Here is a 24893-nt window from a genome sequence, read left to right as displayed (position 1 = left end):
TTCTTTTACCACTTTTATAGATAATTTGATGCTGAAGATTAGATGGGTAGATCATATAACTAATGAGGAGGTATTGAATGGATTGGGGAGAAGAGAAATTTGTGGCACAACTTGACTAGAAGAAGGGATCGGTTGGTAAGACATGTTCTGAGGCATCAAGGGATCACCAATTTAGTATTGGAGGGCAGCTTGGAGGGTAAAAATCGTAGAGGGAGACCAAGAGATGAATACACTAAACAGATTCAGAAGGATGTAGGCTGCAATAGGTACTGGGAGATGAAGAAGCTTGCACAGGATAGAGTAGCATGGAGAGCTTCATGAAACCAGTCTCAGGACTGAAGACGACAACAACAACAATAACATAGGTAATTTGATAATCATACTCCTCCAATTTGAGCCGGAATTTCAACAGTCGGTACGACGAATCTGAGATGTTGCTGATCTACATTAGTGGCTTATGATCCGTACAAATTGTAAAATTGCGGCCGAACAAATAAGGTTGGAAATGTTTGATCGCCCAACAAATATCCAACATTTCCCTCTCTGTGGTACTATAATTTCTCTCTGCTTTATTTAGAGTTCGTGACGCATAGGCAATAGGTAAATCACTGGCAAATTTGCCCCGACTTAAAATGGCTCGTATACAGCTCAGGCTCTCATCAGCTGTGACTCTAAAGTCTTTACTAAAATCAGGGTATTCCAGTATTGGAGGGTTCAACAACTTCTCCTTCAATCGTTGAAACGCCTCTTCTTATTCTGTTCCCCATGTACAGACAATAAATGGTTCAAATGGCTCTGAGCACTATGGGACTTAACTTCTGGGGTCATCAGTCCCCTAGAACTTAGAACTACTTAAACCTAACGGACCTAAGGACATCACACACATCCACGCCCGAGGCAGGATTCAGACCTGCGACCGTAGCGGTCGCTCGGCTCCAGACAGTAGCGCCTAAAACCGCTCGGCCATCCCGGCCTACCATGTACAGACAGTTCCCTTTTTTAGCAAGTCATATAATGACTTTGCCATTTTACAGAAATTACTTAAAAATCGACGATAATATCCGCTTACAGATAGGAACGCATTCACTTGTACTGCAGTCTTTGGTTATGGATATTGCTGTACCGCTTCCACTTCCTTTGGATCCGGCTTTAATCCATCAACAGTAAGGACATGTCCTAGGAAGGTAACTTCTTTATGCAGGAATCCACATTTGCGGATTTGTAACTTTAAATTGTACTTTCTGCGTCTCTTAAAGAGATCTTCCATCCTGCGATTATGTTCTTTTAACGAATCTCAAAAACAATTATGTCATTCAAGTAGATAAATACCTTCTCAACCTGAAGTCCCATCAGGACAAAGTTCATTAATTTGTGAAATGTGGTTGGGGCCGTCTTTAGTCCCACGAGTAATCTTTTATACACATAGTGCCCGTAGGGAGTGCTAAAAGCTGTCTTTTCCTTGATCTCTTTCGTCTAATAAAACATGATGATAACCCTTAGCTAGATCAAGATGGAGAAATATTTCGCTTTGCCTAGTCCATTTAATTTCTCATCTATTCTCGGCGAGGGATATACATCATTTACTGTCATTTCACTTAGACTCCTATAATCCGCTTTTACAAGCTACTTTTGATTTCCACTGGCGTCCACCTTTGTCGGAATTAAAGGGAGGGTTGAGTTCCATGCACTGTTACTAGGTGCCACAATATCACCTCTTAACACTGTTTCTGTTTCAGCTTGTTAAATCTCCTTTTGTGCCTGCGGTATTCGATATGGCCTTAAATTAATTACCTTCAATTATGTCTCTGAAATCAACAGAATTTTGTGTTTGACAAAGTCGCTACAGATCAGGTTGTCTCCGGGCAGATGAAATATATCGTTCTAAGCTAGATATAGTTCTAAAATACCTTTTCTCTCCTCACTATTCAAGTGATCATCCCGGAAGCTCTCTTTCAGTTTACTAGCTCTTGATGTCATTTCCGAACGCACCTTTTACATGTCTCTTCCACTGAAGGTAATTCTTCTATCCTTACCTGAGGATCATCGATTTCAACCTTTTCTTCGGTAGCATTTAAATACTTACTATGGACATAGCGTCTTTCACTGCGACTAACGCTTCAGATATAAGTACACCTGACGTCAACTCTTGTTTTGGGACTATCGCTTCTGATACATCCCTTAAACCAATTCGTACTTTTGCAATTTTCTATTCCCTGGGACCGATACTTAACTTACACTTCTGTTTTACTTCTCCTTCCCCGGCGTGATTACTCTCGTAATAAACTCCTACTTCTGCGACTCCGACCCCCATCGAACCGACACCTAACGTGTTCGACACACCTTCACCTCGTCCTGTGGCTTCGACCGCAAACGAACAAACACATAGCTCTCTCGTGGCTCCTGCCGTATTCTACGTGAATTTTTCTCGTTCTGCTGCTTAAAAAATGTTCAGATGTGTGTGAAATCTTACGGGACTTAACTTCTAAGGCCATCAGTCCCTAAGCTTACACACTACTTAACCTAAATTATCCTAAGGACAGACATACACACCCATGCCCGAGGAAGGACTCGAACTTCCGCCGGGACCAGCCGCACAGTCCATGACTGCAGCGCCCAAGACCGCTCGGCTAATCCCGCGCGTTCTGCTGCTCCAAACGCACCCCGCTCGCTGGAAAATTTCGTTTTTTACCACTTCTGAATAACTACGTTTACGCCCTTTTGGGTATTCCATTTTCACCTCCTCGGTACCTACCGATTCGGCATTATCACTTCTTGACATCGACTCCTTGGCACTCTTCCCGTTACTTAACACCTTCTTAACAACATTCTCTCGAAACGACTCAAGAAACGTTCTCAACAAAACGCATTCCCCACAAATCATAACATTTCTGTAGCTGTAATCTGTAATGGCTTTAGGAATCTCTAGCGAGAAGTCCAGCAAATGGCAAATCTATGTCTGCCCCGAGCCGGCCGGTGTGGCCGAGCGGTTCTAGGCGCTACAGTCTGGAACCGCGCGACCGCTACGGTCGTTGGTTCGAACCCTGCCTCGGGCATGGATGTGTGTGATGTCCTTAGGTTAATTAGGTTTAAGTAGTTCTAAGTTCCAGGAGACTGATGACCTAAGATGTTAAGTCCCATATTGCTCAGAGCCATTTGAACCATTTTTGTCTGCCCCGATTACATAAAACTTGCGCTCCACAGTTAGGTCTCTTTCAACTCTTAATTCTATCTGTAGGGCGCCTTTTGTTTTAACAACATTATTGCTAATTCCCCTTGTTCTTAGTTTATCAGCAGAATCACGTTTTTCTGGTCCTTCTTTAAAATAGTAATTTGACCACTACTATCTATCAAAAAATCTCGTGGGATATCGTACGCTCCTTTTGCACAGTATATTAATATATTGATTCTTATTTGTGCAGTCCACTTCAAATATTTATCGTGGAGGGACGCAATGCGACTGCCTTATTGCGCTTCCCTTTAGTTTCCCTGTTCACTAGGTTTCTTTCGTCTTTACATTGCCTAGCATAGTGACCTACCTGATTACAATTGAAACAAGTAACATTCATCATCGAAGTGTGGGACCCTTCACCTACCTTAAAATCCAAGGCGTGCCCGCTACATGCTTTTTGCTTTATTTATCCTCCTTTCGAGTTGTCATTTTAACTGGTACTGTCTCTACACTTCGCATTTTCCTACTGTTAGGACATCTTTTTGATATGTGCTCCGGTTTTCCACAGTGAAAACAGTTCTGGCTTTTATGATTACCTGTCCTGGTGGTGTGTCGTTCAAAAGGCTTTTCTTTTCCAGAAGTTATAGTACTTTCCCCTGTAGATGCAAAATCTATCGCTTCAGGCAGGTTATTGACTCTCACCATGCTGTTACCACTGTCTTAATCTCTTTGTCGTATAACCCTTGGATAAGGTCGACTCAACCAAACTTGAAAATTAACGCAAGGCTATCTGCTAATTCTGATTCCATCATAAATCCCTTGACCACCTCCCTGAGTTGATGCTGAAGTGAATCTGTTCTACAACCCCATTGTGCTATGCTTTCCAATGATTCCTGCCTACTTACAAACATTTTGCTGGCGTAGTAGTCAAGAGTACTTTTACAACCATAATTTTCTACTAAAGTAGCATATACTGAAAGCCGGGTAGCATTCAAATCTTTGACTAACAATTTGCTAAGTGTTGCAACTAGTACTCGCGCCTTTACAAATTTCAGGAGCACATCATGCTGCTCTGGTGTAACCAGGTCGAAAGCATTGTCACGATTGTCAAGAAACTCATTGAGTTGTGCCTTATTACCATCAAAAGAATGTTGCAACAATTTGTGTCACATAATCTAACCTTTGCAGAGCCGAGGATGGTCCCTGATTCCCAGATACCTCCTGCTCGTTAGACAGCATTTTTCTGAAGAATCCCTTTCTCACCTTCCAATGCGGTGCGTCGTAACTCGCGGCCGTGTGCTGTCTTCTGCGCCGCCTCTCTCATCGCACCGCTTCCCAGCCAAGCTGTGAACGCTGTCGGCCCAGAGCCAGCTGCCACGCGCCTCTGATTGTTATCTCCTTCCTTGCTGGTGGCGGACTCCTCTGGCCCCTCTGCTAAGCGATGTCGCCGCCTGCCGCTCTGGAACGGCGTTCTCCCGCGCCTGGTGCCAATTCGCTTCCCGCGAAGGCGAACCCGATCTGTAGCGGACCTCCCTGTCCCGTCCGAATTGTCTTCTTATTTCTGCTCGCCTTGCCTCCCGAAGTCCGCCCCGCCTAACTTCTTATCCCCACCTCGTCTAAGCCGTCAGTTCGTCTGAACTTCGGGCTGAGTTTTCTCAGGCCTGTGTGCTTGTAATTAAATTGGGGCAACCCTATGCCTAATGAAACCAAGCGTCAATAACTGATACCCACCCGACACCTAGTACCGAAAAATTTTTTATGTCGTGTCTGCGAATTCATGCGAGCGGATCACTAATGAGGAAGCATTGATGTTTAGTTTCCAGAAGTAGAGTGGGCTCTTCCAACCCGTAGTTGTCTGGAGTTAGAGCTGCAAGTTGAAACAGTTTCAGACCAGGAAACTCGGTATGCAGAGGAAAGATGTCTTTAAAAAGGCCGTACAAAGGAAGGTTTAAGTTGTGCTGCAAGCTTACGAGGTACGGTGAATATAACTGAGCCATTGAGGAAAGTGAGAGAGGCGTCGCTACCCTGTGCCGCGCAAATCTAAGTCCCGCCCCGAGAGCAGAGCAGCGCAGAGACGGCGTCGAAAGTGGAGTCTAAGACGGAATCCCTCAGGCCAGTTACGCTAGGCTCTCACGACGCACTTCCCATGCGATCACGCGCTGTCCTCCTGACCTCTGCTCTTTCCAGAAGCTTCCACAACCTCAGGGGAAACTCATATATCCCTGGACGCCTTCTGACCTTCATTCGGTCACGTAGTCCCTACATATCGAAGCTTGCCTCTTATCACATACTACGCAGCTCTGGTTCCTTCCGATCCGACATTTTTGTAACCCCCTGTATGTATGGAGGCTTTCCGGGCTTCCGAAGAACATGACTCTAGCCAGTGGCAACTTGCACCGCTATGTTACAATATCTCAGTTCTCTCTTGCACAACGACAGCTTAATCCGTACCCTGCTGCAATTTATTCGCGCCAGTAAGAGGCTCCCCATGTTTAGGAATGTTTTTTATTTCCGTTGCAAAGATTTTGTATCCGGTGTCCGCTGTCGCGTAATCCCCACCGCGCTTTTGACTTTACATGCATTTTATATGGCACGATATTTTAATTAACTGTATATTGCTTATTGTTGCGAGCACAACAGATAAAATGCGATTCTCGCTATTAGTTTCTGCAGTTAAAAATATTTTAACTTTGTGAACCTTGATCTGTTACGTGGGGATTCACACAACACTAAAAGATTTCCTGCTGTGCACGTATGATCTTTAATTTGCAAACTATTTTTATATAACCCTGATCTGGCTTGTTAGAAATGGAACAGGGTATCATTACTGTAAGTAATTACGAAATTAACCATGTCCGTCGCTACTTTCATCTCTGAAATGCACTGAAAATTACTCTCATTATAAGTACAGAAGTTACAGTATGCTGTGTTCGTTAAACGTAAAAGCTGCAGTGGAGTTTTTAATATATGAGCACTATCGATTGCCACGACTAACACAAGAGCATGAGACTAAAAATCAAATTTGGTTTTTGTGTTGTTAGCCAGAACAGGTTTCATCAGAGCAGTCTTTGATATCACACAAGTAAAATTTTATTGCTCTGATTTACTTAAATTATTTACGTCACTGATATTGTAATAGCAGTTGCCCATGCCCACCTGAAAATGACATAATAAAATCCACCATGCACCTCTGAGGTTTCTGGGAAGCTCAAAGAAATAATTTTAATGCAACGTTACCTGTCCGCTTAATTGCGGGAAAACTACTGCCATTCAATTTAATTTGAAATTTGCCGCGGCAGCGGCTCCCGCGATTGCTGCACAGCTCGGCGTCATGAAAAATCCTAAATATACTGAAAAGGCTAAAATGTTGAATGAAATACTGGGGAAGCTAGCAATAAATTATTACAAGTATTTTTAACAATCTCTATATTCAAGAATGAACATAAATTTGAAGTACACACCTTTTACATTCATCAGCCTCCAATGACGTCTATCTCGAACAAGGAACAAAAGAAAGCTGACCAAGCATTCAAACGAGCGTTACAGGCTCTTACAACTGTGACTACCACACGAAGACCGACAGAGTAATGTCTTAACCTCCACTATTTATAGGCAATTTAATATGCATCTTTGCTATCTTTTTTAATTACCATTGTCTTTTTCTATTTCTACACTCGCCGACCACAGACGTTATTTGTAAAATATTGATCCATAGTTATTGAACAAACATAAAAATGAAAAAGATTATTTCTTTTTTACAGAGTCTACATAATCGACAACCATTCATACAGTAATGAAATAATAATAATAATACAGCTAAATGTTTCTTTTTTTCATATGTTACAACGATTTTGTGAATGTCTTGCCAGAAGACGTTACACCGCCCATGCAGATTTTGATTCGAAGAACGTCTCAAGGCCGTTTTTTTACACGTGAAGTTCCGTAGTACCAAATTGAGGAGCAAATCTTCAAGATCAGGTCAAGGTCATTCTGCGACTATTCTCTGGAAAAGTCTTGGTCTTTGAGACAGTCTTTCGGTTTTCATTGGGTAATTTTTTACAAATTTCAAAAGATATTTAGGCCAATTTGTGTCGTTTCGAGGGAACACCACGGGAGCGTAGTCTCTTTTCGTCCCCCATTAAATTTATTTACAAGATTGCTAATGATTATATTATTCTACTTTTTAATATTCACAAATGATTTTGAAGTTTCCTTCGTCGCTGTGATTTCTTTGCATAGGCCACACAAGTCCACAATGATTTTAAGTTCCCACCAGTTTGGAGTTTCTTCAAAGCCTTTGCAATCGTCTCATCAGTCTTGATTGCTGACTTTTTTCTTCTTTTTCTATTAAGGTTTAAAATTAGTCAGTCAAACTGGTGGCCTTGGTACTCTGCATCATCTCGAAGTTTTTTCACTAATTAGTAAAGCGGATGAACTTTTGATACTAATGCATTTATTCTTCGGTTCCATCCTTCTGAAACGTTATTAGTACGATGGCGTCTTCCACTGCAATTCCAAATCTCTCTTGTAATATGTTTGTTATCGAGTAACTGGTTCACAAGATAGTCAGAAAAAGTTCTGAATCTTTTGATTTTCAGGCGTATTCTCCCGAATACACAGCCAATCATAAACCAACATTTACAGGGGAAGATGTGCTAGAGCAGAATACACTCCTATGTCACAGTGTAATTCCTCGTTTTCCTTATAAGATGAAACGAGGTCGCAACACGGAATTTGTTTCCACAAACATCGATTAAAATGATAACCAGTAACCTGTGTTCCAGGAAATAAACTGTTAGCTGCCAAGACAATAGCAATTTCGAAGTCCATCATCAGAGATGCAGGGTTCCATCCAGCGCGTTAGTCTTAATAGCTTTAAAAAAATGTACATATATTTCTCTCTATTTATTTGGCATCAAAACGTAAACAACTGGAATGAGGTTTGTTTCCTCCAAGAACTATTATTGTCGGCGTGGGGTATAAACAGCTGTCTAAACTGCTTGCTCGAACTCTTCAACGTTCCAGCCACAAAGAATGATTCGCAGTTTGATAAACGCACTTTTCTCTGGCAAACACCTGTGTTCTGTCATTCAGTCCCCTGTCATCATCTGCAAGTAAAAAATTGCTAGTATCATTCAGCAGTAAATTATTTTCTTGACAGGATATTCCTCCAGAATCGGTGAGTTCTTGTGTAGTTCCAAGATACTTTCGCCTAATTCTATCTAACGATTGTTTCGCATCTCTATATGATGGTATCGGTGTTACAAAGTCGTTGCCTCGATTAAAGGTAAACTTCTTGAGCTGACAAAACGTCTTTGCACTTTATTTGCTGTCCGCCGCTCGTGGTCTCGCGGTAGCGTTCTCGCTTCCAGAGCACGGGGTCCCGGGTTCGATTCCCGGCGGGGTCAGGGATTTTCACCTGCCTCGAGATGACTGCGTGTTTGCGTTGTCCTCATCATTTCATCATCATCCAGGAAAGTGGCGAAATTGGACTGAGCAAAGGTTGGGAAATTGTACGGGCGCTGATAACCACGCAGTTGAGCGCCCCACAAACCAAACATCATCATCACTTCATTTGCTGCTTCATCTGGAATACAGACGTGTCTACCCTCCGCTAAAACTGTGTTATTTTTGTGTGGATAACCTTCCTTCGCACTTATTCTTTTTAAAGTTTACACAACGCCAGTAAGTGACTTCTTGCTCACTTTTATAATCCACTATCTATTAGTGCCCGCTGTAAATCAGTAAAGGTTTCCATTTAGTAGCACTAAAAAACGTACCACTGCTTGCCAGTCAGAGGTCAACTGCAGCAACGAACTGGTGCGGGGACGGGGAACATTGTGCAGAAAATGTACCTTGAACACGTCGCAGGTAGCTGCGAACATATCGGTGTATCTTACTTCTGGAACAACTTGTCCACTACCTACAGTGTCCTCGGCTCCGTAAAAATGTCAACACATTGCCTCTTCGTACAAATGCCACTGCGCGCAAGTATCACAGACTCAGGTATGAGCGCCTGTAAGAGATTTTGCCTGATTTCACGCAGCCCACACTGTAATGCATTTCCTTCTTCATGACAATTTCCTGCCGCACACTGCAGGGTTCAAAAATGGTTCAAATGGCTCTGAGCACTATGCGACTTAACTTCTGAGGTCATCAGTCGCCTAGAACTTAGAACCAGTTAAACCTAACTAACCTAAGGACATCACACACATCCATGCCCGAGGCAGGATTCGAACATGTGACCGTAGCGGTCGCGCGGTTCCAGACTGTAGCGCCTAGAACCGCTCGGCCACTCCGGCCGGCACACTGCAGCGGCAACGAGGACGCCACTGCAGCGTTTCCGACGGGTAGTGTTTGATCACCCACCCTACAGCGCTGAGTTTATCTCTGCTCACATGAATCGCTGGCTACGATGCCCCTTTTTGGCAGAGACAACAAGCTGTAGATCAGCGTAGAGAATTGACAGAATTCACAGGAGGCTGCCTTCTATGACTGGAAATTTGGTACAATACTACGACAAATGTCTAAGTCGGAATGGCGACTATGTAGAGAGTTGTAGCTGAAAGCTGTAGTTAACTGTTGTAAATAAAAAAAAATTCTTTTTTTTTTTACTGTGGTCTCCACTTTGCGACCGATGAGACCCTACTTTCCTAATAGCCCTCGTACTCCTTGTCCTAGACAGTCGAAATTCTCAAAAAATTGAGTTTCATCAAGAAACGGTTCCAAAAGTCGTTAGTGAACGGAAATACGCAGGACACTATGTTCCTCATTTTTAAATCACCTAAAGCAGTAGCGAAATGAAGCAGAACAAAGACGCTTCATTAAGGGGAGGTTTACTACCTTTTGGTTCAAAACTTCATTTTTTTTAATTGCATTTTTGGATCCATAAAAGTGTTCAGAATCCACCCCTGAAACGGTTTTTCCGAATACGGAACGGAAGTGTTTGTTATTCCCGGTTGAACAAAAAAATGCACCTGCCTGAAATCGGCCGTTTTCACACACCAGTTTTTTTTTTTTTCTTTCCTTTCGGAGGACGAGTTATTGTACCGGAGCTTGGGAGGAAATATACTAAGTTCAAATGAAAGTTTGAACGTGTGTGTTTGGAAGTTAGCCCCCAAGCATTTGCATTCTGGCGTGAGGGCTGGAGATTGTGACTTTCCTGGCAGTGAGCAGCTTCAACGAAGGGTACTCAGCAATTCTGAAGACCATGTCAACGATGGACGTCACTCTGGGACACTATTCGACGCAGTTCGTCAGGCATTCGGGCGACCACCAGATTCAAGCGGCCGAAAACCGCTTGCCACCGGCCGTACGAGCGGCTCTGGAGCAGCGCAGGATGGCTCAGATCGAGCAGAACGCCCTCTATGAGGAAGAGGAAGAACTAATTTATGGACCCGGAAAATCAGATTGAACGTAAGTTGCATAACATTGCATTTATATGTAGTCAAAACTTCAAACGCGTTTTTCTGAAAATGACTTCTTTTCTATCGCGCGGTATGGTAACTTAAAATCTACTGAACGGATTGCCATGATTGTTGGTTTCCGACGAAGCTAACTAAACTGTCTAGGAGTTGTACCACTTTTATTCCGATCCATCAACTATAAATATATATACTTGGCCGAAGAAGTGGAAAAATCGATGAAAAACCCCTATTTTTTTCAAATGGCCACCACTTCGTTTCCTATAGTCCAAATTACTTAAGCGAGGCGCGACTCCTAAAGAATCTTATATACTTCGCTAACGTCAACTCAATTTTGTTTTCAGACGAGCCGGTTGACCTGTGACATACCGCGCGTGGAGGTCTACATCGAAAATTTGTATCGTTGCGACGGCACTTCCGCCTTTAATCTTCGACATTTCCGATAGAAAAAATACCAGTTTGTAGAGGGAATATCTATAAACATTTTGACCAAATTTGACGTTGATATCTAAAACATCTCCAGAGAAAAAAATTCTCATAGAACATGTTTTTTTCGGGCCAAAGATAGTAGACCTCTCCTTAATAGGAAGTAGTGGTATTTTCAGTTAACCAGAAACGTAATACGTCATTGACAGACGACACCTCTGTGCCGCAGTGCATCGTCGAGTTACTCCCAGAACAGAAAGCGGTCGCCGCAGTGAAACGAGGCTTGCCCGCTGTGGAGTCGCAAGGTGTGCCGGTCTGCCGCGCTGGCTCTCAGCCGAGCCCCGCGGCAGGCCGCAGGTAATTGCGAGACGCCTGCGGCCGCCGCAACCCGCCACGCACTGACGGCGGTGCAGCCACGCAGCCACAGCCCCGCCGGGTAGGCTAAGTTACGAAGGCGCTGTTGCTCCCTGCTACTGCCTGCCGTGCGGAAGGGCGCTCACTCCGCCTTCCCCTATACGATAATTCAGCAGCGTCGTCAGCTGTACATGTGTCCACCGCCACAGATTTAATGGCTTAAGTATTATCTACGCCAGGGGGCGGGCAGCAATCCTGCACGTGTGCAGTGCACTTGCACGCGCGCAGTTAACAGATGTTCTGTGTGCACTCAGGGGCAAGCTGACCACCCGCTTATCTCCCCTCCCCACCATACCTTCTGTCCGCTCCTTCCTCTGTAATGCGTTTTGTTTCCTAGCTTGCTTTATTGAATGAAGGAACAAGGTAAGTAGGAGTGCTTGAAAGAAATCATGGTTTGAAAGATTAGCTATTACGTAAGACACGTTTTATTTAATTATCACAGGTGAAGTTTACAATCCGTTTAATATCTGGAACAAAATTTCTGCACACAGACAAACGCAAACATTTACGTAAATTTTCATCACTGATGTTTGCTCTTAACCGAGACTTATTAATTCAGCAAATGGTTTTCCAGCTCTCGCTATATTAAGCGCAATCTTATAAGTTGCACGTACCGCTGGGCTATTATTGTTGTCGTCCTGGAAAATTGAAAACAGTGCTCCATAAAATGTTAAATCAGTTAGATCAGAGACATGACGAAAGAAAGTCGCAGATCTCTCGTGACAACAACAACTATGACAGATTCATCTAGTATCTTCAGATCGCTTTCTGAAGCTCAGTCAATTTCCCCATCCGCTGAGAATCCGACAATAAATTGTACTCGTCCTTGTGAAATTTATTATAATGACCTTCAGTACTAAACTTCCGCTGACCAGCAAGAATACTGCCACATATTAAACATTTCGAATTTTCACGTTTTTGCACAAAGAAAAAATTATTCTCCCATTACTTTTTAAAAGATAGCAAATCTCCACTTCACCGTTTCCTTGTTTCACTCTGAATTTTCCGGTTCTTGAAATACAACGTTCACTACGTAGTGGTCGCCTCGCATCAACGTCCGCAGCTTACCCTGGCACTACACTGCCGCAATCTGCCGGCTGTCGCCACTGCCCGGTCGACGATTGCACACGAGTAGCACACGTGCAGAGCTGTGCGCTCATGAGCCGCGTGCAACTTTTGCCGCCCCTGATCTACGCAAACGAGAGGAAGCCGTAAAGTTTTAATTATAACCACTAAAATGTACAATTACATAATTCAGTTGTGGTTTGTGTTTCTTGAAGTTTTCCCGTTAGACAGAATACTCCGCCATCCTGCATCTGAGATGTTATTATTTATTTTTCCGATACTTCGGCTTGTAATTGTGCCGGCATCTTCAATGTGAGTCGGTCACAGAGCTAGAACCACTTGACACATTACTGTGGAGTAAAGCGCGTGCATGAGATGAAAGACAGTAAAACGTAGCAAGCATCTTGTCAGCAAATTCACAGTGCTTACGAATTATGTGATTACTTACTGAAACGGATGACACATGTTGCAATGCCAGCAAGCAAAGACTACAAACAATTCCCGAGAGTGCAGACGTTGTGATCTTGCTCTCAGATTTTGAACTTGTCCAGCCTCCAAATCTATAAAACCACTTCCCCAAACAAGTGGTATGCGATGTGTTTCTTGAAATATGATGAAATATTCTGTCTGTGGAAAAATCTTCCAAAAACACATTGCATGTCTTCAGGGTCTTCAGGAGATGGTTATACGAGTGCAATTATTTTTCATCTCCGATCGTTCGCGACATTAAAGGTACAGTGAAATGCGGTGAACTTTTATACATATGTGATGTGTAGTGCCTATAGTATGCCCGTCTATCGCGTTACGTCGTACTTTTCAGTTCTGAGCACACAGTGTGAGCACGTGAAGATCCCTAGGAAATAGTGTTTCCCACCAAGTTTCAAGTGCTGTTGAGTGTTTTCGCCTGATTTCATGCAACCTGCACAACGTAACTGTCATGCTTTTCCTTCTTCATGACAATTCTTGGCCACATACTGCTGCGTTTTCAATGTGTTTGATCACCCACCATACCACCAGGACTCGACTCCCTCTGACTTTCATCTCTTCGCTTACATGAACCGCTGGCTATGAGGACAGTATTTGGGCACAGACAACGAATGAATGACGAGGGCACCGGAAAATTGGTATCATGTTATAACAAACGTCTAATTCTGATTGGCGACTATGTAGAGAAGCAGCTGGAAGGTAGAGCTAACTATTGCAAATAAAACATATTTCACTTTCATTTTGCGACCAATCGGAGCTTGGAAAAAAATAACCCTCATTTATGTCTCAAGGTTGGACAAGCTATGGAATCTGAGAGTAAGATTACTACTTTCTCCTAATGTGGGTCCACAGCTTCTAAAAGCTTTTTAAATGTCATGTCGCTTTTAGCTGTTCTTACTTTTATTTTGCTACTGCAGTTTCCGCATTTTTACCACTTTCAAGCATTTACAAAACGTAATACATCATGCTGAGAACAATGTAACATGGAATTAACAATAAGTAAAACAAATTTTGCTGTTTGTTGAGATTCATATACTTTATACCGCCCCAAATGGAGGAAGGGGCAGCTATGAACCACTAATTTCAGCTGCTTAACCGCCTTAGGCTTTGAGAACTCGCGTACAGCTTGCACTAGCTTCTGATGTGTCGTTACTCCTTCTTTACTAATTACATGTCCTAAATACCCTACCTATTCTAATGCAAAATGGCACTTCTTTCCTCTCCCCTCAACACACACACATACACACACACACACTATTTTTGCAAGGAGACTTTACATCAATTGCTTCTCTGTATGACACATGAATTATGTTAGAACACACACAGTCCAAACTTCCGTGCTGTGTCTTTCGTCAAACGAACACAGCATTCGTTTCCTCATGGCCTCTTTCAATAATACTTTAGATAACTGAAAGGTCCGCACTTGTCGAGAGCTGCGACTTACTCTCCAGTTAGTCGAATCCGCTAACTAGCTATACACTGGTCGAATGACCGCTTCCTCCGTTTGTTCCTGCCGGGCTCAATTTGCTTGTAGGCTGCCATGGTAGTACCGGAGCTAACTGGAGGGACTGCACTACCCGACAACCCCGAGCTACTCCCGGCGGATGAACACCAGAAAACACACCATTAACCAATACGATGCAGAAACGTGACATATGACATCAGATACGTGGAGGAAAGAGCTTTATGGCACAAGCTGACTAAAGAAAGGGATAGGATGATGGCACACATCCTGAAGTATCAAGGAATAGTTAATTACTTAATAAAGGGAAGTGTGCGTTTGGGAGGGGGGGGGGCGAGGAGATGGGGTAGTTGAAGAGAGGTATTTAGGACTTAATACACTAAACAGCTGTAAATGTGTGTAATGTGCAGTAGTTACGCACATATTAATAGATTTGCACAAGATAGCATCGGTGAAGAGATGCCTCAAACTACTCTGTGCACTGATGGCAACAACATGTCTACAGAATTTCTTTTGTTTTGCATTGCACATATATTATTTATTCTCGTGAAGCAATCATGAAATAAAATTAAAGAACAAGGAAGATCGTGTATAAAGATATGTGTCGCAAGGGAAATATGTGTTACACTGAAGAACATCTTCGAAGATCTGAAATAATTGGCCTTGATCAAACTTTAAAATTTCATTCACCAGTTTTTAGCGTACACTACAACAAATCTTGAAAAGAATAAAGTGACTCCAGAAAAAAAGCCGGCTGCAGTTCAAAGAACAGTAACCTGCAGCAAAACCCGTGTCATTTCAGTTGCGGGTAAGTGACCTACGCACAGAATTGTCTCTGAGTGATCGTCGATACGCTGAACATATGAATGAAAGCTATAATCTACGCCTCCTGCATCAGTATCTGCCACAAGTGAACGTCGCTTGGACTTAACTCTGGTAGAAATTCCCAAAAAATATTTTGGGAAATTGTCTTGTTTGCAGCAATGTTTTGATTTGTTGTTCTCGTGGTCTTCAGACTGAAGACCGTACTGATGTAGCTCTCTGTATTAGTCTGCACTAATAACGGAATAGAAAGAGTTGAAAAATCAGAAAAATCAACCAACCAGTTGCAAAACCTAGGTTTCGATATTTTTAAAAATATCTTCTTCAGAATTTTTAAAAATGTCGAAACCTAGGTCAAGGGCTAGTAAACATTTTTTTTTAACTGGTTGGCTTGTTTTTCAACGTCTTCAGATTTACGCAGTTGCTGTTTCGCAACCATGTTCAAGATTTTTACGTCTTCAGATTTACGCAGTTGCTGTTTCGCAACCATGTTCAAGATTGTTTAATAACTGAATGTTTCACGTTATCAAAGTTTTTTCCTAAGTCGTTGTCGCATAAAGATGACACACAACTTTCGTGATGACCTGTGCATTGCTTGCATATATTGTTATGTAAGCGTCATTCTCTGACGATGATTCTGCTGTGGCCAAGAGTAGTTTCTTTTTCTATGTTCCTTAATGTAATTCATAGGTGGAGACAGATAATTACGTACAGGTCTGGTTTGACTGGGGTTTATGCAGTGTATACAATTGCTAGTCATATATATATTTTTGTAAACTAATAAACCGACCATTCCAAAAATATCATTACAATATTCAGTCAAACCTCATCACTAGACCCTCAACACATTGTAAACACTCCACACACTTCCTCCCAGAAAGATTTGGCAATGATGACAGTCGATAAGTATTAATATTATCTAATACATGAAAGTAACAGAAGTCGTTTCTGGTCGTGCATATATTACTTTATAACCAGTAAGATAATTGAAGATATTGTAATATGTACCGCAATAGCTCAACTATTACGTACAATTACTACTCATAAATGTGTAAGAAATCATTTTCCATCATTATTGTATTAATAAAGAAATTGTACGTAAATAAAGTACTTACAGAGCTAGTGCTCAGGGTAGAACTTTATTGTGGATTGAACTTTTTGTATTATGAGGTTTTTAACTGGGGTAGTTGTAGTAAGTAAATTTAGACACATACAGAGCTGCAGTTTTTGCAAAACAGACAAAAGGTTTTCTAAACATGAGGCACCTAGGTGCAGAAGAAAGTAATATGTAGCACATTATTCAGAACCAAACTGTCTCTGTATAGAAAGTGAAAGTAATGCGAAGAAAAGTGTCAGAGGCGACTTATGGATAGATGATACACAGGTAATTAAACGTAGGTTACAAAGTCATTAGTATTGTGAAGTCCAACTCTATCATTGGAAATGTGACTGTCATACTTAATCGTTTTGTGTATAGATCTTAGCACAGAAAGGGTATGTTGTTGTTGTGGTCTTCAGTCCTGAGACTGGTTTGATGCAGCTCTCCATGCTACTCTATCCTGTGCAAGCTTCTTCATCTCCCAGTATCTACTGCAACCTACATCCTTCTGAATCTGCTTAGTGTACTCATCTCTTGGTCTCCCTCTACGATTTTTACCCTCCACACTGCCCTACAATGCTAAATTTGTGATCCCTTGATGCCTCAAAACATGTCCTACCAACCGATCCCTTCTTCTAGTTAAGTTGTGCCATAAACTTCTCTTCTCCCCAATCCTATTCAATACCTCCTCATTAGTTACGTGATCTACCCACCTTATCTTCAGCTTTCTTCTGTAGCACCACATTTCGAAAGCTTCTATTCTCTTCTGGTCCAAACTAGTTATCGTCCATGTTTCACTTCCATACATGGCTACACTCCATACAAATACTTTCAGAAACGACTTCCTGACACTTAAATCTATATTCGATGTTAACAAATTTCTCTTCTTCAGAAACGCTTTCCTTGCCATTGCCAGTCTACATTTTATATCCTCTCTACTTCGACCATCATCAGTTATTTTCCTCCCCAAATAGCAAAACTCCTTTACTACTTTAAGTGTCTCATTTCCTAATCTAATTCCCTCAGCATCACCCGACTTAATTCGACTACACTCCATTACCCTCGTTTTGCTTTTGTTCATGTTCATCTTATATTCTCCTTTCAAGACACTGTACATTCCATTCAACTGCTCTTCCAAGTCCTTTGCTGTCCCTGACAGAATTACAATGTCATTGGCGAACCTCAACGTTTTTATTTCTTCTCCCTGGATTTTAATACCTACTCCATATTTTTCTTTTGCTACCTTTACTGCTTGCTCAATAAACAGATTGAATAACATCGGGGATAGGCTACAACCCTGTCTCACTCCCTTCCCAACCACTGCTTCCCTTTCATGCCCCTCGACTCGTATAACTGCCATCTGGTTTCTGTACAAATTGTAAATAGCCTTTCGCTCCCTGTATTTTACCTCTGCAACCTTTAAAATTTGAAAGAGAGTATTCCAGTCAACATTGTCAAAAGCTTTCTCTAAGTCTACAAATGCTAGAAACGTAGGTTTGCCTTTTCTTAATCTTTCTTCTAAGATAAGTCGTAAGGTCAGTATTGCCTCACGTGTTCCAACATTTCTACGGAATCCAAACTGATCTTCCCCGAGGTCGGCTTCTACCAGTTTTTCCATTCGTCTGTAAAGAATTCGCGTTAGTATTTTGCAGCTGTGACTTATTAAACTGATAGTTCGGTAATTTTCACATCTGTCAACACCTGCTTTCTTTGGGATTGGAATTATTATATTCTTCTTGAAGTCTGGGGGTATTTCGCCTGTCTCATACATCGTGCTCACCAGATGGTAGAGTTTTGTCATGACTGGCTCTCCCGAGGCCATCAGTAGTTCAAATGGAATGTTGTCTACTCCCGGGGCCTTGTTTCGACTCAGGTGTTTCAGTGCTCTGTCAAACTCTTCACGCAGTATCTTATCTCCCATTTCGTCTTCATCTACATCCTCTTCCATTTCTATAATATTGTCCTCAAGTACATCTCCCTTGTATAGACCCTCTATATACTCCTTCCACCTTTCTGCTTTCCCTTCTTTGCTTAGAGCTGGGTTTCCATCTGAGCTCTTGATATTCATACAAGTGGTTCTCCTTTCTCCAAAGGTCTCTTTGATTATCCTGTAGGCAGTATCTATCTTACCCCTAGTGAGACAAGCCTCTACATCCTTACATTTGTCCTCTAGCCATCCCTGCTTAGCCATTTTGCACTTCCTGTCGATATCATTTTTGAGACGTTTGTATTCCTTTTTGCCTGCTTCATTTACTGCATTTTTATATTTTCTCCTTTCATCAATTAAAATCAATATTTCTTCTGTTACCCAAGGATTTCTATTAGCCCTCGTCTTTTTACCTACTTGATCCTCTGCTGCCTTCACTACTTCATCCCTCAAAGCTACCCATTCTTCTTCTACTGTATTTCTTTCCCCCATTCCTGTCAATTGTTCCCTTATGCTCTCCCTGAAACTCTCTACAACCTCTGGTTCTTTCAGTTTATCCAGGTCCCATCTCCTTAAATTCCCACCTTTTTGCAGTTTCTTTAGTTTCAATCTGCAGTTCATAACCAATAGATTGTGGTCAGAATCCACATCTGCCCCAGGAAATGTCTTACAATTTAAAACCTGGTTCCTAAATCTCTGTCTTACCATTATATAATATATCTGATACCTTTTAGTATCTCCAGGATTCTTCCAGGTATACAACCTTCTTTTATGATTCTTGAACCAAGTGTTGGCTATGATTAAGTTATGCTCTGTGCAAAATTCTACAAGGCGGCTTCCTCTTTCATTCCTTCCCCCCCAATCCATATTCACCTACTATGTTTCCTTCTCTCCCTTTTCCTACTGACGAATTCCAGTCACCCATGACTATTAAATTTTCGTCTCCCTTCACTATCTGAATAATTTCTTTTATCTCGTCATACATTTCATCTATTTCTTCATCATCTGCAGAGGTAGTTGGCATATAAACTTGTACTACTGTAGTAGGCATGGGCTTTGTGTCTATCTTGGCCACAATAATGCGTTCACTATGCTGTTTGTAGTAGCTAACCCGCACTCCTATTTTTTTATTCATTATTAAACCTACTCCTGCATTACCCCTATTTGATTTTGTATTTATAACCCTGTAATCACCTGACCAAAAGTCTTGTTCCTCCTGCCACCGAACTTCACTAATTCCCATTATATCTAACTTTAACCTATCCATTTCCCTTTTTAAATTTTCTAACCTACCTGCCCGATTAAGGGATCTGACATTCCACGCTCCGATATGGGTATGGGTATGGGCAGCAGATAATAGACTGGTTGTAAAAAGATAACACAGGGTTAAATGATAACTGTGTCTACAGAAGTAGCAATGGCAAAGACGTGCGTGAATTTTGTCAAGGTTTCACGGATCTATAATTTGTCATTGGTTACTACAGATGTAGCAATGGCAAAGACATGCGTGAATTTTGTCAAGGTTTCACGGATCTATAATTTGTCATTGGTTACTACTAGGAAAGATCTGTGAAATACCACCATACCAAGCAACACAGGCACTATTTTTTCTCAGCTGAGAAGCACTGCATTCAGTGGGAGGCAGTGCTGCAGCTTAGCATACAACGCCAGAAGTAGGGTGCAGAGGTGACGAGTTCTTGCAAACGACTTTCTTCACGTGGTGCTAAAAATTAATTTTCTTTGAATTTTAATGCTACTTTTGGTTTATTCTTACATTGAAATAAGCGTTTCAGTACTTGTTTAACGGTAATAATTATAATGTAAATGGATAGTATGATTTCTAGTGTGAGTTTCAGGATGGGTTTGTGTAACTGTTCAAGCTTTAGCAAAGCAATTGAAATCTGGTCTGTTCTGAGCCTGACCTGAGTGTGGTAATATCGGCAGAAGAACATGGGCCAACTTCGGCAGGGTGTCGATATTATCTCTTACTCCAAACTTAGGACTAAAAGTTGTTTACATTTAAGTAAGGTCTTACATCTAATTTCAGATGGGGAAGAGAAGTAAAAGAAATTGAGGGAGGGCTACATGGACTGAAGGAACAGTAAACAAGACATTAAGTTTAGAGAAGTCAGGGAGATCACTGAACAGGTTGTCAAAGGAGCTGAATGCACCAAAAATAATACTTTATGATCGAATAAAATTCAGACAAGGAACAATGATTGGCGAGAAAGTCTGTTCTTTACTTTTGAACAAGAACAACAATTAGCCAACCATGTGGCTAAATTAGTACAATTATTCTGTGGCTTGTCCCTGGTTGAGTTGCAGCGAATTGGCTATGACCCTTCCGAAAAACTAGGTCTTAAACACAATTTCAATAAAAGTACTAAAATTCCTGGAGAAGACTGGGTTTCTGGTATTCAAACGACAAATCCTAAAATAAGAGTAATAGAACCACCAACAACAAGTATGAACAGAGTTCTAGTTTTAATAAAGCTGAAGTTGATTTTTTGTAACGTGAACTCCATTTGCGGAAAAAAGTGCTGTATACGTTTTTTGATATATGTTAAGATAACGAAACGTGTTACTTTTTATTCTGTCTGTATTTCTTACTGTTTCGATATTACCCATGTACTCGAGGAAATGTTTGCAGGTTGTAGATATGAAAAAAGATGTTTACACAGTGTGAATCACCTAAAACTGGCACCGCAAATGTTGAGGAAATGGAAAGTTCTACTGACGTGCGGTAGTCACAGAATAGATTGTTAGTCCGGGGACTCGTATTGTTAGCCAATACACAGATCGTAATAATACTTAGAAAGTGTATTTTTTGTGCAAACGTACACTTTTTTAAACCGAACAATGCCTATTGACATCAACGAACTAAAAGCAGGGTAAATTCGAAAGTGAGTAATGTTTGTTTCAGAATTTTAGTCCGAGTTGTATGCGAGATCCCTTATTTTTAAAAGTTACCACACCGACACTTGTTTATGCCACTCCACCTGCCTGGTTGCTAGGTGGATTAAGTATGCTCACAGTTCGCTTGTGCGTTCCTTCAGTGCATTGTGACTTGCAAATCAGCTAGTGTGTGACAATGCATACACTAGGCCGTAGGCGGAAGATGGGATTTGCAAACGCAGAAAAAGCATACATGCTCGTAGTGTATGGAGAGTGTAAGAAGAATGCAGTTCGTTCTTGTACGGTGTATGCGGCAACACATCACAATAGACGTCAACCAGTTCGGCAGTTATTTATCAGTCTCTTCAACCAGTTACGTGGAAGTGGTAGTGCAACACCTAGACAACTCAACAGAAGGAAACAGGCGACGACAGAAGAGGGGAAATTAATGTTCTTGCTGCTGTTCCAGTTCGTCCACGTAATCGCACGAGTAAGTGACATGAGTCAAGTAAGTGCCTTACGCATTCTCCATCGACATAGGTTCCATCCTCATCACATCTCTCTCCATCAAAAGCTACATGGAAACGGTTATGAGAACCATATCTTCTGTATACAGGGTGTTACAAAAAGGTACGGCCAAACTTTCAGGAAACATTCCTCACACACAAATAAAGAAAAGATGTTATGTGGACATGTGTCCGGAAACGCTTAATTTCCATGTTAGAGCTCATTTTAGTTTCGTCAGTATGTACTGTACTTCCTCGATTCACCGCCAGTTGGCCCAATTGAAGGAAGGTAATGTTGACTTCGGTGCTTGTGTTGACATGCGACTCATTGCTCTACAGTACTAGCATCAAGCACATCAGTAAAACAGGTTAGTGTTCATCACGAACGTGGTTGTGCAGTCAGTGCAGTGTTTACAAATTCGGAGTTGGCAGATGCCCATTTGATGTATGGATTAGCACGGGGCAATAGCCGTGGCGCGGTACGTTTGTATCGAGACAGATTTCCAGAACGAAGATGTCCCGACAGGAAGACGTTCGAAGCAATTGATCGGCGTCTTATGGAGCACGGAACATTCCAGCCTATGACTCGCGACTGGGGAAGATCTAGAACGACGAGGACACTTGCAATGGACGAGGCAATTCTTCGTGCATTTGACGATAACCCTAATGTCAGTGTCAGAGAAGTTGCTGCTGTACAAGGTAACGTTGACCACGTCACTGTATGGAGAGTGCTACGGGAGAACCAGTTGCTTACGTACCATGTACATCGTATGCTGGCACTATCAGCAGCTGCTTGCCCTCCACGGGTACACTTCTGCGAATGGTTCATCCATCAATGTGTCAATTTCATTTCAGTGCAAATGTTCTCTTTACGGATGAGGCTTCATTCCAACGTGATCAAATTGTAAATTTTCACAATCAACATGTGTGGGCTGACGAGAATCCGCACGCAATTGTGCAATCACGTCATCAACACAGATTTTCTGTTTCTGTTGGTGATGTCTTGATTGGGCCCCATGTTCTTCCTTCTACGCTCCATGGAGCACGTTACCATGATTTCATACGGGATACTCTACCTGTGCTGCTAGAACATGTGCCTTTACAAGTACGACACAACATGTGGTTCATGCACGATGGAGCTCCTGCACATTTCAGTCGAAGTGTTCGTACGCTTCTCAACAACAGATTCGGTGACCGATGGATTGGTAGAGGAGGCGGACCAATTCCGTGGCCTCCACGCTCTCCTGACCTCAACCCTCTTGACTTTCATTTATGGGGGCACTTGAAAGCTCTTGTCTACGCAACCCCGGTACCAAATGTAGAGACTCTTCGTGCTCGTATTGTGGACGGCTGTGATACAATACGCCATTCTCCAGCGCTGCATCAGCGCACCAGGGATTCCGTGACGGAGGGTGGATGCATGTATCCTCGCTAACGGAGGACATTTTGAACATTTCCTGTAACAAAGTGTTTGAAGTCACGCTGGTACGTTCTGTTGCTGTGTGTTTCCTTTCCATGATTGATGTGATTTGAAGAGAAGTAATAAAATGAGCTCTAACATGGAAAGTAAGCATTTCCGGACACATGTCCACGTAACATATTTTCTTTCTTTGCGTGTGAGTAATGTTTCCTGAAAGTTTGGCCGTACCTTTTTGTAACACCCTGTATGAGCATTACGACAGGATACTCCAGATGTACCGTGCATCTTGTTCAGTGATGAAGTCACAATTAATAATCATACCCAGGTAAACCACCGAAACATAAGTTGTTGGTCTGTTGACAATTCCCGTTGGCTTTCTCAGGTGGAACGTCAGCGTCCATGGAGTGTAAACATGTGGTGTGGGACTTTGAACCACCACCTCATAGGCCCGTTTTTCATAGACGGATCACTGAACGCTCATGAGTACCGCAGTCTAATAGACCATCTCCAACTTCCACGAATGCTAGAAGAGTTCCTCTGTACACTAGGACGAAACTATGGTACCAATATCATGGCTTTCCCGGATTTGACACCTGTACATTTTTTTTATGTGGGGAAAGCCGAACGACACTGTCTACAAGGATACACCAACTACGCCAAATGATATGCAACGACGTATTACTACAGCCTGCTCGAATAACTCCGCTGAAATGCGTGCAGTAGTCGTTCCATATCGGACTGAAAGCGTGTATTACCGCTTTCGATGTTCATTTTGAATACAGCCTGTGATGGTAAATTGTCTCGTTGCTGGTCACAATCCACACAACTAGTGCATGCATTTATGTTGTCTCTTAGTGTGTGCTACCGCAGGTATTGTACAAGTGTTGGTGTGGGAACTTTTCGAAAAGCGGTATTTCGTAAATCACTCGCACTAGAATCCCAAAACATACGTCACTGACATTCTTATTTACCATACTACTACGATTTAATATCAATAGGCATTTCTCCGTTTAAAATGTGTATGTTTGCACAAAAAATATGCTTTCTAAGTATTATAACAATTTGTGTATTAGCTAACAAAACTAACCCCTGATTATCAAACTATTCTGTGAAAACCGCACATCAATACCACTTTCCATTTCCACAATAACTGCGGTGCAAGTTTTAGGCGATTCAGTCTGCATAGCTCCGAAGGAATTTAACATTTTTGGATTTTTATGATACAGTTTTGCGTCTAAATTCCAGTCACACAGTGTGCCATGAATTTTTCCATGGAAGTCTCAGTTCCAAAATAAAACGAAAAATTTCTTGAGGTGTCGGTATTCCCCCAGTCTCGACTACTGAGAACAGTAATAAATACTGACTTTTTCAGTCTACTACGGACAAATAAAAACTTTTATTATTGCAGTATCCGCTGTTGTTATTGGATTACTTATTTATTGGTTCAAATGGCTCTGAGCACTATGGGACTTAACAGCTGAGGTCATCAGTCCCCTAGAACTTAGAACTACTTAAACCTAACTAACCTGAGGACATCACACACATCCATGCCCGAGGCAGGATTCGAGCCTGCGACCGTAGCCGTCGCGCGGTTCTACACTGAAGCGCCTAGAACCGCTCGGCCACCAAGGCCGGCACTTACTTATTCTTTCATAGCTATCGTCTATCATATGCTTAAAAAAAACCTATAATCATGAATGATTACAATTTGTTTGATTTTTACTGCCATGGTAATAAAATACGTTACTTATGCTACTACCAACCATTTCCCCATTACA

Source organism: Schistocerca cancellata, chromosome 5 (assembly GCF_023864275.1).
Source record: "Schistocerca cancellata isolate TAMUIC-IGC-003103 chromosome 5, iqSchCanc2.1, whole genome shotgun sequence".
NCBI lineage: Eukaryota > Metazoa > Arthropoda > Insecta > Orthoptera > Acrididae > Schistocerca > Schistocerca cancellata.
The sequence above is the reverse complement of the archived record's forward strand: the minus strand, read 5'-3'. Positions refer to the sequence as shown.